Genomic DNA, 18,257 nt, shown 5'->3' on the forward strand with positions numbered 1-18,257 from the left:
AAAAATAATTTGCCGGAGCCAAACTGCACACATCCGCTGCAAAGCCATGCAAGATTGGGCTCCTCACACAGCGCTATTAATTGGTGCATGCCATGTGCCCCATCGAACAAACCGGGGCAGAAGGAGCAGCCCATAAGATGGCAGGAGGGGTTTGAAATTTACATAAGCTGTTTTCATAGAGCCCCATGAAATACAGGGGCAGCACCAACAATCTAAGGCAGTGTTTTCTCGAGCCCATTTTTGGTTGGTTGCAAAAGTCCAAGCAATAAATAATGATTCCTTTACATTCTGTATTTATCGTGTCACAATTGCTGTGCTTCATAGACAGGGGGCAAATGTGAAGCTATGTCTTCTGAAAAATTGCTGCTCAATTTTTTTTTAACATGGGCATTGGTGTTTACATACTCTTGTCAGAATCTTGCTGGGAAATAGGCAGCGTGAAAGCAAAAGCTAAGGGATGCAAGCCCAAATGTACAAAGCTGTTTAGCATTTCTTAACTGACCGATTCGCTATTTCAGTCTGTTAAGAAATGCTAAATGGCCTTTTGAGAGGCAGAAAGGGCCAAAAACAGTCACAATTTGTGACTTCTACCTGGTAGAAATCACATATTTCGACCATGATTTAGGAATCACGAATAGTGATTACCTATTCATTTCCTAAATGCGAAACGGGCACTTAGGCAATGGTATTACCATTGACTTGAAGTCGATGGTAACCTTGTGCTAAATTAAACAATGCATTTAAAAATGCCTAAATTCTGATCTGGGCCTAAATCCATCGTTTTTTTGCTGGAATGGCATGGTGAGCAAAAAAACTATGGATTTAGGCCCAGATCTCTGTACTGGGGTGAATGTATGACATTGTTCTGCATTCTGTCGGTCAACAGTTGTTTTTGCATTTGTCACCCCGAGTGGGACGGGTATGCCCAGACGTGGGTCCCGTGCTCTCCTGCCACTGGAATCAAGATATCCTGGCTTAAGAGGGGTAAAACCCCGAAACCGGTCCTAGGATGCTTGTTTCCAGTCCAAGGAGGACCTGCCTTGGCAGTTCGGGCTGGACTGTTCTCATGAGGCACAGGGTCAAGGCTTATTTGCAAATGGCTGGGTTCAAACTGGAATGGCATGGTGAGCAAAAAAACGATGGATTTAGGCCGAGATCTCTGGACTGGGGTGAATGTATGACATTGTTCTGCATTCTGTCCTTCAACAATTGTTTTTGCATTTGTCACCCCGAGTGGGACGGATATGCCCAGACGTGGGTCCCGTGCTCTCCTGCCACTGGAATCAAGATATCCTGGCTTAAGAGGGGTAAAACCCCGAAACCGGTCCTAGGATGCTTGTTTCCAGTCCAAGGAGGACCTGGCTTGGCAGTTTGGGCTAGACTGTTCCCATGAGGCACAGGGTCAAGGCTTATTTGCAAATGGCTGGGTTCCAACTGGAATGGCATGGTGAGCAAAAAAACGATGGATTTAGGCCCAGATCTCTGGACTGGGGTGAATGTATGACAGTCTTCTGCATTCTGTCCTTCAACAGTTGTTTTTGCATTCGTCACCCCGAGTGGGACGGGTATGCCCAGACGTGGGTCCCGTGCTCTCCATGCCCCTGGAATCAAGCTATCCTGGCTGAAGAAGGATGAAACCCCGAAACCGGTTCTAGGATGCTTGTTACCAGTCCAGGGAGGACCTTGCTTGGCTGTTCGGGCTGGACTGTTCCCATGAGCCACAGGGTCAAGACTGATTTGCATATGGCTGGGTTCAAACTGGAATGGCATGGTGAGCAAAAAAATGATGGATTTAGGCCCAGATCTCTGTACTGGGGTGAATGTATGACATTGGTCTGCATTCTGTCCTTCAACAGTTGTTTTTGCATTTGTCACCCCGAGTGGGACGGGTATGCCCAGACGTGGGTCCCGTGCTCTCCATGCCACTGGAATCAAGCTATCCTGGCTGAAGAGGGGTGAAACCCCAAAACTGGTCCTAGTATGCTTGTTTCCAGTCCAGGGAGGACCTGGCTTGGCAGTTCGGGCTGGACTGTTCCCATGAGGCACAGGGTCAAGACTGATTTGCATATGGCTGGGCTCAAACTGGAATGGCGTGGTGAGCAAAAAACGATGGATTTAGGCCCAGATCTCTGTACTGGGGTGAATGTATTACATTGTTCTGCATTCTGTCCTTCAACAGTTGTTGTAAATTTTAGAAAGTAGGCATTTTCTTGGTTAACCATTCGGTTTGCCTCTGACTTTTTGTGTACTGACTGTCTGGTTTTGAAGTGACAGGGGCTGGGTATGTGCATTCATTGTAGACAGCCACTGGGGGGGGTTGAGGTGTGCCTGGCCCTTCCTGGATGACTCAGAGGTGAGCTGAATAGACCATTGCTCAATTTAGAGTTGTGGGGGGAGATTTCCTTGCAACTGAACAGGTCCTGTTTCCCTTGCACAATGTTGTCTCCACGCCCTGTAGTCATACGGCACCAGTGAGGACAGAACGGGTTTGGACTGGGCTCAGAGACCCTTGCAGAAAGAGAACAAAGACATTTTGGGGTATAGGTATTAGTGCTGAAACCCCAGAACTTTAGATCATTTCTGGAATTCAAGAGGAACCTTAGCTAAGGAGAAGGGCTGAATAAACTGAAGGAGGAGTACTGCCCCTTTGCTGTGTGCTACCTGAGATTGGCCTGCAGTAGCTGTTTCTGCCAAGGGAGGTACAAGGACTTTGCTGTGTGATGTGTCCCCTGCTTGAGGAAGATCTCCAAGGGCCTGTGTGTGCTGGCCTCCTGTTCTGCAGTCTCAGGGAAACAAAGATTTCACCCACAGTTCCCCTGAACTCTGCTGCTGAGATAACTGACCTGCCTGGAGGTGCATGTTCCAGTTCTGGGCCTATGGAGATTGTGCTTGCTGCTGGGAGCTGGAAGAAACCTCAAGAACTGAAGTAATCGACGCATTGCTCTTCTTGCTGCAGTTTTTCTGATACAGCGCAGCTGTGCAAGAAGAATCTCCATGCATCGCCGTGTCACTGCCAAAACCGATGCAGCGCCTGTCGCTGCTGCAAGAACCGACACATTGAGGGATCACGGCTGAAGAAACCGATGCAGCCCTGCTTGTTGCCGCCAAATCGATCGCCGATACATCCCAGATTTGTGGACCAGAATCGTCTTGGAGGCGATGCATCACTATCTCCTACAGACTTCTCCTGAGTGCAGCAGAACTATTGCATTGCCTCTCCATGGTCTCCAGAACTGATCTCTTTGTTTCTAAATGCTTCCCATCTCTGCAGCTGTTTGGACTTGTGAATTTTAACGCTTCTACAGGCACTTTGTGAGAAATCACGCATCCATAGTTTTCTATGGACCCAGTTGCTTGAAACCTTTTTAAAGTCATATTCTTATTACATGTATGTTAGATTTTTGTTGCTTTGGTCTTGTTACGTTTAGATAAAGATAGTTTATTTTTCTAAACTGGTGTGGTGTTCATTTGTGGTATTAAATCTGTATTACTCTGTGCTTTGAGTACAAATACTTTACACATTGCCTTTGGGATAAGTCTGGCTGCTTGTGCCAAGCTACCCAGGGGGTGAGCAGGCATTATCTAAAGTGTGTATCCCCCTTACCCCGACTAGAAGCAAGGGTCCCTATTCGGACAAAGGTACCTACCTCTGCCAACTAGAGACCCCCATTTCTAACAGACTGCTTGTAGGAGTCAGTGAAAAACAGTGTGTCTCTGTTGATGGAGATGATGCAGTGCTCCAGCGGTATATGCATGCATTTTCAAAAGTAGTATGCCTTTCGAAGTCATGTAAGAGTCAGTAAGAATTTGACTGTAGAAAAATTGGATTGATGTTAACATTGTTTAATGGACAGCAGTACAATTCTATTGATAAGTCTGTGTGTTGACTTGAACAGAAGTGTGGAAAATTAATTTTTTTTAATTGGTTTTATTAATTTTATCGGTCATAGTGTAATACAAATAATGACAATTCATAGAGGGTAGACTTCAAAGAAAAACGGTCTAAATAGGCACAATTATAAATCACTAATTCATACATTAATTCACAATGAATTTCAAAGATAAATTAATGACTGACCAAGATTAAATTATATTACATTACAGGCATATAAACATATGTAAGACCATTTCCGTTTCCAATTAATAATTTTTGACATTTAAAAAATACCATCTAAACTTTTTCAAGATCTTATCAAACCTTAGCAATGAAGAGGGGCCCCTTGCTTTAGCCAACGTGAGCTCCAATTTGTATATCTGATGGATAAGGGAACCCCCTTCCAATTCTTTAGGATCACTCCCTTAGATCCATTCCCTAGCAATACAAAGTCGGGCAGATGCCAGCATAATTATGATTAATTTCAATAATACTTAACCCATGCGGGCGTTTCCGTGCATGGGCGGGGCCGCGTCGGCCAACAGACGTGCGCAGCACTATGGAGGTAGTTCTTGCAACGGCCGCTAGCCGACGCACGCAGGGAAAGGGTTAATACCTATCATTTTCTTCTTAACAGATAAATATACAGGCAAACCCAGGGTTAGTGATATACAATTCATCACCCCTTCCCAGAATTTTTGTATGCGGGGGCAAAGTGCAAAAGATGTGTAGAACATCAGCAGAAAATAAATTACACTTGGAACATCTTGCTCTATGTGTTAAAGCAGTTGCTTCCCATTTTAAGATTTCATCTGGGGTATAGTATAAAAGGCCATGTCTGAACTGGGGTGGCAGAGTGGGCTAAAGAACGGTGATGGATTAAACCCAGATCAGTTGACTGGGGGTGAGTGCTTGCAATGTTCAACACTCCGTCCATCATTTTCTTTGGTTTTTGCTATAGTATAAAAGACACAATGCACGCCACTGTTGTGACTTAAGATTAACTGAGTGTACAGAGAGGTCCAGCAGATCTAAGGCCATCTAAAGTTCTCCAGCCATTGCCTCAGATGGGAGAATCTGCTCCATTTTGATGCTAATAATGGAGTGTCTTCCATAGCAAATTGCAGAAATGCTGGATACATCGTACTTGTAGTAGATTTAATACCAGGCTGAAAATAGTATGAATAGAGGTCTGAGCTGTCGGTGTTCTGTGCATGCTAGATGCTCATCCACTTGTAATCCCTCAGTTGAAGATATTAAAAGAAAGAATTACGGAGTAATCCAAAGGCATTTTGTAGGTCCGAAAAGGATTTAAACTCATTTGGATCAAATAATTGGCCCATTGTTATAATTTCACAATCTGCCCAGACTCTACAGATTGGATCTCGAGAAATAAGGGGAAAAGCAGGATTGTCCCAAATGGGAATGTCTTTGTTAATAAAGCCAACAGAATATTTCTTGCAAATCCCCTTCCAGATAAAAATAATATCTCTAATTATCTTGAAACGCACCCTTTTATAGTAGTTGGGATCATTCAAGTGATAAAGAAAAAGTCTGACTTCTGCTCCAAGAGCAAGCTGGTAGCAGAATGATGTTGAATCTGACTCCCCATAAATCAATAAACCGCACAATCGGCCCAAAAGTACAGCTTCAAATATGGAGGTGAGAGCCCTCCTCTCTTATAGGGAGATTTTAAAAATTGGCTGGCCCGCCTATACCTCCATATAAAACTACGAATCGCACCTGCCATTCATCTGAAAAAAGAATCTAGGACCCTCAGCGGAATTGCCCTAAAAAATATGGATATTTAGGGAGAATATTAATTTTGATCATATTTACTCATCCGATAATAGTGAGTGGTAACTTATTCCATTAATAAATTTAGCAACGGTTGTAAATAACAAAGTTTCATAATTTAATTTAACAATATTGCAAACCATAGAGCAAAGCCTGACACCTCAATAAACCGCTGAGGTAGTGGCCCCTAGAATTGTAGTATCAGGAGTAAGTTTCAGAAGAACCTGAGTTTTAGATAAATTCAACATATAACCAGAAAATTGGACAAAAATGTGTGCTTCAAGAGCACTCTGAGTGAGTTCTGCTGCTGGGTTGGAAGAGAAAATTGCCACATCACTGGCATATGCATTTAATTTCAGTTGTCGGCCCTTGAGAGCCCTTGGTTGAATAGCTGTATTCTTAATTATGGACTGGAGATTGGGCTCTATATAAAGAGCAAAGAAAAGGGGGGAGAGTGGACACCCCTGTCTAGTCCCTCAATAGATCTGAAAGAATCCTGAGTAGCTCCCAGCATATGCCACCCAAGCACGTGGGATCTCATAAGGTGCCTGAATACATTTAATAAAATCTTCCCTTATACCAAAAACAGACAGCGTGACCCATAAACAATCCCGCGCGACATGGTCGAATGCCTTCTCGGCATCGAGTAATACCATGTCCATATTCATATTGCATTTCTCAGCAGTGTCTAAGGCAGCAATTGCTGTATTGATATGAGCAATGGTATCGCTACCTGGGATAAATCTGTGTTTTTTTTAGGATACTAAAGTGGAAATTACAGGAGTGAGGTGGCAGGCCAAAACTTTAGCAAACCATTCAGCATTAGTATTAATCAATGAGATGGGCCTATATGATCCCAAATCATCATCCGGTTTAGCCTCTGCTTAAAAGACCACAATTTTAGTTATGTTCCAGCTTTCTGGGACTAGCCCTCCTGCCTGAATAAATTGAATGCCAAAGGCAAATACCACGCTCAATATCTCTCTGAAGGTCTTATAAAACTCCATAGGCAGCGAGTCTTCTCCTGCCGCCTTTCCAGAGGGTAGGGCCATTAATGCAGCCTCAATTTTCAGCCTTGAAATGTCTGTCTGAAGGTCCCCTGCCTGGTCCTCCGTGAGACATGGTAGAAGGCACTGTTGAATATATTCTACACATTTATACTGATTGAGCTCTTGTGACTGGCTGTATAGCTTTCTAGAAAACAGAGAAAATTGTTCCAGGATGAGTGTTGTGTTTGTATAAAGCTTGCCATCTACTCCCTTAATGGCCTGAATTCTACCCTTGTTTTGTTTTTCTGTAATTTGATATGCTAATAATCGGCCAACCCTTTCCCAGTATTTGTACGGATACCTCCTGTGTTTTAGAAATCAAACCGCTGTCTGCTCCCTCGATCTGCTTCCATCGCGGGACCGCATCTCTAAGAGTTGGGCAAATACCCGGCGTTCATCTGTTGCACCCTGAGTCATTCTAAGTGCACGAAGCAGTTCGAGCTGCCAAACCATTGGATAGAGAGAATTAACTTATGTGATGGGAGCTCTAGTTTGCTTGATCACCTATTGTAGCGTTAGACAATGAACGCATGCCTTCATGGTGTCCCATAATGCTGAGGGCGACGCTGACCCTCTATTACGAGAAAGAAAATACCCTCAGTAATCCCGAAATAGAATTAATGTATTCACTATTGGTCAGTAGGTGGCGAGGGAAAGCAAACATGGGAACATTGGGCCCGTCACAATTTAAATCAAGCAGAAAGTGGAAATAGATCAGATTATGATCTGAGACTACCCTTGGGCATAAGGACATTTCCATGTGTTCTAACCACATACGCTTAATAAAGACCATGTCTATCCTTGAATAATGCCTGTGAGGATAGAAGTAATATGTAAACCCACGGTCTGTTGGGTATAAAATCCGCCAAGCATCACAAATGCCATATAACTTAAATTAAATCATTGAGGGAAGTCCTAGTTCTGGGTTTGCGAACAGTAACCCCACGGTTGGTGGAATCAATACAGTAGTTCATTACATAGTTAAAATACCCCATTGGAATCAATTCTCCTGCCCAGCTCAATAATTCAAGGGAAAGTGTATGAAATATTTCGGGGTCATCAGTATTTGCTCTGTAAACAACACAAAGTACAAAATGTAATAAGTGTAAAAGGAACTGTACCAAAACCCATATCCCCCTAGAGTAAGCCGCAGTCTTTAATATCTGGCCCTGAAGTATTTTGGAAGACAGAACCGCCACTCCATGAATTTCTGTAGTCTGTGATGTACAGGCAACTGTATTCTAACCTAGCTACTTAAGTAGGGCCCTATCTTTGAATGCCAAGTGAGTCTCCGCCAGAGCCACCAAATGGGGCTTGTAATATCCAATCTCCTACCGTACCAATTGCTGCTTGGACCGTGCATTAATCCCTGACACATTCCACCACATACATTGATTCTTAGCCATCTTAGCCATCTAAAAAATTTAAAGAGATCCAGATTCCCATGTCTTGGTATTCCAATATGCACCTTACATATCCACTAGAAGACCTGGGGGAGATTTAACAAATCTCCCGGCAACACAATGCAGCCTCCCGCGAGGCTACGCTGCGTTGCGCGACAGGGAGGGAGCGGTAGAGCACCATATCTTCACAGATATGGCTCTCTCCTCCCCTTTCCCTTGCGCCGGCACTCATTACAGCTGCTGTGCGCCATGCACACACCTTAGCGCCATGGTGTGTGTGTGAGACTAGCATAGGTTTTGTACAGGAAGGTTACCTTTCATGTACAAAATACTAGTCTAGACACAAGGGAAAGTGTTTCCCACTTTGTATGTGTGCTGCACAGTGCAGCATGCATGCAAAGTCAGAAAAGAAAGGTGAAAGTGAAGCAATTCTCCTTCCTTGCACCTGGTTTAAAAAGGCACAGTTTTCTCGTGCTGAACCCAATCTACTGTTTTTAGTACATTGGGTTTAGCATTAGAAACCTTGGGTGGTTGCATGGGAATGCCCATGCTCCACCCTTGCTACACCCCCATGGCACAAAGTAACGCAAAGTAGTACAATTCGCTGCTTTACATTACTTTTAAGTTATTTCCAGCGCTAAACAGGTTTTAACGCTGGAAAGTAAAGTACCCAAAAAGATTTTGCGTCGTTTTGTGTCACTTTTGTGACGCAACACGGCGCAAAAGCTTAGTAAATCTCCCCCACTTAGTATACATCCTGTATGAATTCCCTCGACTACGACCTATTTCCGCTGCCCCCCACCCTTTACATGTGGGCCAGTTAGCCTGTACGTGGCCTTCAGTAATATCAATTTTAATGCCAGTACCCACTCCAGCCCCCAACCCAGACAACCCCACCCAACCCCTGTGATTGTGGGAAATGAATTAATTTGGTTTTCATTTCAACCTATATCTGCCATCAAACCCCCACAAAAAGAGATTAGAAGAATGCTTATAATTAGTCTAACCACTTGCGATAGTTCGAGGAAGCGTTCCAACCCATAGTTTTTTTGCCAACCATTCCACCACAAAATATATCCAGCCATATGCAAATCAGTCTTGATCCATCTCTAACAGGAACAGTCCATATCGAAGTGCCATGGCATGTTCTCCATGAACCGGAACACAAGAAACCCAAGACCTGTCTCACTCTGATGGGGGTTTGTAGATAGGGTGTAGCTTGGTTCCTGTGGCACAGTGAGTTGAGGACCCTCATCTGAGCATACCCTTGGTCACTTAGAGTGTTACAAGGAGATGATGGACGGAGTGATAAAACTTTTCAGACTCTCACCCCTAGACACAGATCTTGGTTGAATCCATCATCATTCTTTAGCTCACTTCGCCACGCCAGTTCAGACCCAGCCATATGCAAATCAGTCTTGACCCTGTGCCTCATGGGAACAGTACAGACCGAATTGCCAAGCCAGGTCTTCTTTGGACTGGAAACAAGCATCCTGGGACCAGTTTCGGGGTAACATCCCTCATCAGCCAGGCTAGCTTGAATCCAGTGGTAAAGTGAGCAAGGGACCTACGTCCAGGAATACCCTGACAACTTAGGGCGAACAAAGCAAACACAAGGAGATGATGGATGCAGCGCTGAAACTTTTCAGACTCTCACCCCTAGTCACAGATCTGGGTTGAATACATCATCGTTCTTTAGCTCCCTTCGCCACCCTAGTTCAGACCTAGCCATATGCAACTCAGTCTTGATCCAGTGAATTATTGGAACAGTCCAGTATGATGGATTTAGGCTGCATTCTGTCCATTAATTGTCCTTTTTGCATTTGTCACTTTAAGCGTTTTACATCAGTCACAAAAAGTGATGAGAGGAATGCTTGCAAACGGTCTACCAACTGGCAAGCGCTCAGGGTAGCATTCCAGCCCATTGATTTTCTCCACACTATGTCACCTCTGATTAGAACCTACCATATGCAGATCAGTTCTGATACTGCTACCATAGCAAATGTCTAGCCCAAACTGCCATGCCAGGTCTCAACTGTAAAAGAAGAAACCCACAACCAGTTTCACCATGATTGGCACTCGTCTGTCGACTGAAATCTGACTCTTCATTTCAAGTGGCAATATAGGGCTCCTGAGACCAGGAAGAAAGAGATGCTGAGCAACTTGTAGATCCATCCCTTACTAATGCTACTTTTACTATTGCTGTGGGGAGGTGCAGTTGGCTGTGCAACACAAAAACCGGTGAGTCTCTAACCTTTTTCTTTTCACCGGCTCCCACTTCTGCTCCTCACAATCTCGGCCAGACATGGTCTCAGCAGGCGCACATGTTGTGCAAGGACAATGGGCGAATGCAAGATGGTGGTAATCCTAGCTCCAGTGAGGCTGTAGGTCTGGGTTTGTTCCACATCGCTTATTGAACATGATTTTATGTTATGCCAGAATTTGAGGTAAGAGTGTTCACAATTTGTGGAATCTGCTTTTGCATAGTTATGCAAAATTGTGGAGAAATTTTGGGGCATATTTACAATAAAGTGTCAAAGTGTCAAAGCGTGTCATTAAGCCAAGAAGGCTATTGACACTCTTCCTCACTTTAGAAACGCAGGGCTGCGCCATATTTACTAGAATGTGGCGCAGCCCTGCATTTCCTCCTGCGCTGGTGCTAACTTTAGTGCCAATGCAGGCACCCTTGCACCATAGTACAAGGGTCCCTGTGTTGAGGGGAAGATTGTTTATGCACAGGTAGGTCATCCTTCCTGCACATAAACAAACCCTAAATGCTGTTTTATAACTTCTATGTGTGCTGTTTAATGCAGCACCCATAGAAGTTGCAAAACAGCATTTTTTTAAAATGATTGGTTCTGTGCAGGAAGGGGGAAATTCCTGCACATAAACAATTATAGGCAATTAGCTGTTTCTATGTGTGCTGCACGAGGTGGCACATATGGCAACAGCAAAAACGAGGAAAAGTAAAGCATTTCTCCTTGTTTCCCCGGCTTAAGACCAGGTTTTCCCTGGTCTTTATGTTGGTGCTATATCATATTAACACTGACCTTGTAAATAGGAGGCAGCATGCAAATGAATGGGTGTTGCTGTGGAATGGAACGGCCACTGCAACACCCATTGCCCTCCCCTTTCACGCTAAGTACAGCCTGAAAGAGGGACATATTTACAAGACAACGTTAGGCCAAGTTAGGTGGCTGAATGCTGCCTTGTAAATCAACCGAGGCCCAGAAAGTGACGTTGTGGTGGCAGTAGGGGCTTGCAAATATGCCCCTATCTGTGCAAATCCAGTTTAGCATTATATGTTAACCTGAAATAACAGTATTACTTTACTCTGTTGTTGACAACATTTATAATATATATGTGTGCTAAGAGAACAGTGAAGGAATGAAGCTACTCATCTGGTATAATAAGTTTCAGGAATAACAAGATCTTCATCCGTAAAGACAATTGGAACTAGACAGATATCACTAAGGTAAATCCATTCTATGCAACATTTCAATGTCGGCTTGTTGTAGCTAGTTACTAAATAATATCTTATTGTCTTTAGGCAAGCAACTATAAAGGTCTGCTATAGGCTTTTGCAGACGGATATCTTGTCTGTTTTATTACATCCTAATACACTTGTAATAAGGAGGACAGAACACCCCTCCTGTTAGTCATTGAGAACTCACCTGAAGAGATTTAAATGAAGGCCCTAAATCTTGAAGTCCTCAGTACCCAAACAGAAGTCACGAGCCAGACTGCTGGTGTTCAGTGATCACATTGACTAGCTTGTCTCACTCCTGTGTCCTTGTTTTTACTGCTGGCCCTCATATTCATGTGCTGTAGAGGGAATCATTTTAAATAAAGCACGATTTATCCCTGCTGGTGTTTAGCCAAAATATCGAGTTTTAAATTTCGACCTACAATAATATCGTGTTTTTAATATCGTAGGTACAGAATATCGAAGTCAAGAATATCGATGGACAGAATATCGATCCCAAAGTAAGTAATATCGAAGTTAATAATATCTAAGTAATTAATATCGATGAAAGTAATATCGTAAGTAAAAATTTCGATGTGAATAATATCGATATTTATTTAGTGTAATGTCATTTAATATGTATTTTATTTGTATGTTAAAGATTATTGTAATGTATTTTAATACATTTAAAAATAAATGTTTAGAGATTTATAATTATTTTACATTTAATTTAGCGTTTTAGTATCAGAGCGCGTTGTGGGTTTATAGGGGAATAGGGTGGGAAGTAATTTAATTATAATTAATGAATTAATATGTATTGTTTAATTGGTATTTATGATTAATTAATTGGTAATTAATTAATAATTGGTAATTAATTGATTAATCAATTGTTAATTAATTATTAATTGTAAAATTATTGTATTAATTGGTTAATTATATACATTATAATTCGTTTATTATTAATATTTATTTATTGTTATTGTTAATTAATTAATTGCTAATTAGTAATTAATTGGTGATTTAATTTTTTTAAGTGATTAATTGATAATTAAATTAATTATGTGAATTTTTATGTGTAGTGGGTTGTGGGTTTATAGGGGAATAGGGTGGGAAGTAATGTAATTATAATTAATGAATTAATATGTATTGTTTAATTGGTATTTATGATTAATTAATTGGTAATCAATTAATAATTGGTAATTAATTTGATTAATAGATTAATTAATTTTAATTAATTATTAATTGTAAAATTAATTTATTATTTGGTTAATTATATAAATTATAATTAGTTTATTAATAATATTTCTTTATTGTTATAGTTAATTAATTAATTGTTAATTAGTAATTAATTGGTGATTTAATTGTATTAAGTGATTAATTCATAATTAAATTAATTATGTGAATTTTTATGTGTAGTGGGTTGTGGGTTTATAGGGGAATAGGGTTGGATGTAATTAAAATAAAATAAATAATGATATATTTTATTTATTTGTAATTTTATTAATTAATTGTTATTAGTTAGTTAAATATAGTAAATATAAATTATTGATTATTGTATTTTATTTGTTGTTATTGCTAATTAATGTATTGTTAATTAATAATTAATAGGTGAATATTTGTAATTTCGCAGTTAATATGTATTAATTAGTGAATTAATAACTATATTAATTATAAAGAATGTATTATTAATTGTAAATAAGAGATAAATTGATATTTAAATCTATTGTGTATTTTGTATGTGTAGTGTGTTGTGTGTTAAAGGGGGAATAGTGTGGGATGTAATTTAAATTTATTTATTTAAATATTTATTTTACATAATTGGTATTTAATAATAATTTTTTTTTTTAAACATTGTTAACATGCAATTTCTTTATAACAAATTATTGAATTGGTTATAATGTTCATAGAATCACTATGCTATCTAGTGCTTTCCCAACTGTTTTACTATCTGGAGTGGGAATAGTAATTTTTACCCCTACGCTATCCAGCGCTTTCCCTACTGTTGCACTCTCTGGAGTTGGAATAGTAATTTTTACCCCTACGCTATCCAGCGCTTTCCCTACTGTTGCACTCTTTGGAGTTGGAATAGTAATTTTTACCCCTACGCTATCCAACCTTTTCTCTACTGTTGCACTGTCTGGAGTGGGAATAGTGAATTTTACCCTTACGCTATCCAACACTTTCCCTACTATTGCACTCTCTGGAGTTGGAATAGTAATTTTTACCCTTACGCTATCCAACACTTTCCCTACTATTGCATTCTCTGGAGTGGGAATAGTAAATTTTACCCTTACGCTATCCAACACTTTCCCTACTATTGCACTCTCTGGAGTTGGAATAGTAATTTTTACCCCTACGCTATCCAACGTTTTCCCTACTGTTGCACTCTTTGGAGTTGGAATAGTTATTTTTACCCCTACGCTATCCAACGTTTTCTATACTGTTGCACTCTCTGGAGTGGGAATAGTAAATTTTACCCTTACGCTATCCAACACTTTCCCTACTATTGCACTCTCTGGAGTGGGAATAGTAAATTTTACCCTTACGCTATCCAACACTTTCCCTACTATTGCACTCTCTGGAGTTGGAATAGTAATTTTTACCCCTACGCTATCCAACGTTTTCCCTACTGTTGCACTCTTTGGAGTTGGAATAGTTATTTGTACCCCTACGCTATCCAACGTTTTCCCTACTGTTGCACTGTCTGGAGTGGGAATAGTAATTTTTACCCTTACGCTATCCAACACTTTCCCTACTATTGCACTCTCTGGAGTGGGAATAGTAATTTTTACCATTACGCTATCCAACACTTTCCCTACTATTGCACTCTCTGGAGTTGGAATAGTAATTTTTACCCCTACGCTATCCAACGCTTTCCCTACTCTTGCACTCTTTGGAGTTGGAATAGTAATTTTTACCCCTACGCTATCCAATGTTTTCCCTACTGTTGCACTCTCGGGAGTTGGAATAGTTATTTTTACCCCTACGCTATCCAACATTTTCCTTACTGTTGTTTTTGTTGAAGTTGGACTAGTAGTTTTATTGTGTCTGATATTAAATATGTTTTGTAATATTTTAGCTATTGTAATATATAATTAATAATAGAAATTATTCTAATTAAAATTATTGATTATTATTTGCTATATGTAATTATTTAATATTTATTAATGTTATTGTTTTATGTGTATAGATGTATTGGTAATTTAAATAAATATTTAATAATTTATATGTTACAGAAATTATTATTAAAAGTAATTATTAAGTAAGTGTATATATTATATATTATATATATGTTTAATTAAAGTTTCATTTAATTATATATATTTATTATACATTTTACATATTATACAATATATTTAATTATGTTTCTTTGATTTATATGTATTATTTGGTTTATTTTACATATATTTTTAAACTAAAAAAAACCAATATTTTTGAATTACGATATTTTTGACATCGATATTAAATTATCGATATTTTTGTACTTACCATGTTGTAGATAGGATGTCGATATTCTTGACCACGATATTTTTGTTGCGATATTTTTGTAGGTCGAATTTTTGTCTTTCGAAATTATGTCATACAATCATCCCTGCTGTATTTCATCCAATAGGCCAATGGTCCTTGGACGCTGAATCTGAGAATCGGGGGCACATCACCACATCCATATTAATCACAGTCTATTTAAGTTTGGTCAATAACAAGACTTATTGACGTTTTTAAGGGTTTTATTAATTCAAAATTTAGTAAATTGTCTTTATTCAGAATCAATCTTTTACAGAATTGATAGGAAAAAAGAAAGATTAGTTCAATTTAATGCATTAAGAGTCTTCCATAATGGAAGAAGATACCGATTCTAAGAAGGGGATGAAAAGGTGTCGGTCACAAACATAAAGGGTTGAAGTGCGAAAGGAGTGAGATCAAGCATAAAGATCAAATATGTTCAAAATCAATAATCAAATCAAAGAACTTCCCATAAAGAGAGGTTCGCGAAACTCTGTAGAGTCTCAAAGCAGCAAGGAATAGTGCAGGGGAAAATGAGCAATCGCAGTAGCAACCACAATATGTGGGATGGCAGGAGTGTTGCTGAATGGCAAAAAGGAATGAAAGAGTGCTGTGAACCTCCTGTAGGAACAGGATCGCTCCTGGGTTTCTCACACAAGATGCCATAACTTTCAGACAATAACGTTCGAGTAAGCAACCTTGTAATTTTGGAATCCAATTATGCATGAGGTTTATTTACTTTACGCATCCTCTCCCATGAATGGGACTACATTTCGATCATTCTAATGAAACAAATTGTATGTTAGCTAACAATGGGCTATGCAGAAATCGAAACATCTTTATTAATGAGAGAAAATGTTCTCCAATATTTTATCCTTGGGAAACAAGACAAGTAGGTTTAAAGAAAACAAATTCAATGTATGTACTACCTGTATGTGGTCAATTCATCACAGTTCCACAACATATTAAATTCTAAACAGGCATTTTTGAGCTCTTCTCCCTATGAGAAGAAACATTTTGCAGAGCTATGTGTAACATGTATTTCATTAAAGCATTATCATAAAAAGGGCAAGAACCTAACATTCAAAGTGTGCATCAGCACATTTTAGTTGAACCACTTTCTAAGCAGTATTGCTTTAAACAGTTTTGAAGCATAGTTCCTATGAGTATGGCCAATCACTACACATGCACTAATAAATATGCATTGCTGTTCCTTTTTAAAATCTGTTTGTTAATATGACACATGTTTGCTATTTTGCGTTTTATTCAAAACACCTGATCACTTGCTTGTTGTGGAGGCTGTGAGAGATGGAATAGTGCATTGTGCTCATTGGATCTTTTGAATAAGCACAAAGGGCTCTGATAACAGGATCGGAAACACACTAAAAAACAGGTGACAGAAAAGACAGAGCGAGATAAAGAGTGTTGGCTCACAGAGGGATCCCTACTGGTGCCAAACAGCTCAAAACTCACTAAATTACCTACTTGTGTCAAACTTTTACTGACAACAGGTTTCTGAGCATACACTTGTTTTATTCATGTCACTTGTCAATATACAACACGACACATCAAAGGTAAAGCGTATAGCAGACATGTCCCTTTGTTTTGTGTTTTCAAGTGGCCTTTTAAACCGGTGGAATGATGGTGTAGTCACTGATGGGGGTTCATGATGTTCGATGTGGGCAGAGGTAAGATCCACCTTTCATCTTTGACTTATCACTGTGACGTACAAAACATACAAGAGGTTCAGGTGAAAGGTGAAACTTGCAGACCTTGACGTCTCGGTCATGGAACAGCTTGAGAACTTGGGTGAGGCTATAGTGCTTGATGTTGATCTATATCTATGCCCAGATGAAAGGTGACATGGTACACCTTGCTTTTCAAACTAAAGGGGAGTGATTCTATTAAGGACCAAAGAGGCTGGAATCAGGTCAGTATTGTAAAGAAAGAGTACCTCTTGGAGCATGGATCGTTTCAATTTTTAATACAAACGTTCTACGTTCTTTACCTTCGTATCTACTCTCATTTTGTGCTGAAATGATTACAAAATACACTTCTACTGGGGAGAAGACATGTAGAACCTTTTCAAAACATGTGCAGTGAAATTCATACAAATAATATCTTATGTGATCATCAAAACGTCATTCACTTCAATTTTTCGTTTTGGCTTTTTTAAGATCACATACACAAAAATGCATGATCATATCATACTTTACAAATTTATGCTCATATGAACTGCATGCTAATTATTGTATAATGCATGCAAACTTTTTTATACAGTGCAAAACTACCAAGAATCACAAAAATAGCAAATTATAATGTCCAAAAATAGTGACCAGTATTTACATGTGCAACAATAGTAAAAACTTGTTGTGTCCTACTTCTTTTAATACATGTACCAGGATAAGAGAAACCTAACTATCCTTAGAACTGGTCAATTGACGGTCCAGATAATGGAGAGAACAGAGCAAGTCTCAAGGTGTTATTTGTCAATAAGAGGGAAACCGTCTTGCTTTGGTTATAATCTCAGTTTGTATAACCTTGATTTCAGTTCAATTTCAAAATTGAGACAGAAAGGCTCCTGACCTCAAAAAAGGGGGGATGGGAAGTGTGCCGACACGTTTCGACCTTCGTGCGGAGGACCGTGACGTTTCAAGGAAGGTCTTCCTCAGGGCTGAGTTTTTTGGATAGGCCGCTGTGTTATAAGAGAAGAATGAAAGCGTGTTAGTGCCTTGTTCTAAATTCTAACTGCAGTGTAGGGTTATGTAAAAACCAGGAATTGTCATACCTATTGAGGAGCAAGTGTTCTCTTGCATAGCAGATCAATCATATATCTGTTGTATGGCTCATTATTCGCTTTGTGTAGCTTATCGTGGCTATGGGGGGATGATAGAGAAAGTTTTGTCAAATGAGCGGAGGTTTGTTAGGCACAAGTACATCTTTGTGATGAAGAATCTTAACTGTGCGCATAAAAAAGAGGTATTGTATTATCTCTACCCATGGATAACTGTGCCGTGACGTGCGCATGTTAGTACATGCCGATACTTGGGCGATTTTAAAATGGGACGCATGCTTGAAGTTGGAGATAACGTATTGGTGCTTAACCCGCATGCTTCCCTACACGGCGTGACTCAAAATAAGGATTTGGCGGTATACAAAAGTGA

This window comes from Triturus cristatus, chromosome 7 (assembly GCF_964204655.1).
Source record: "Triturus cristatus chromosome 7, aTriCri1.1, whole genome shotgun sequence".
Classification (NCBI taxonomy): Eukaryota; Metazoa; Chordata; class Amphibia; order Caudata; family Salamandridae; genus Triturus; species Triturus cristatus.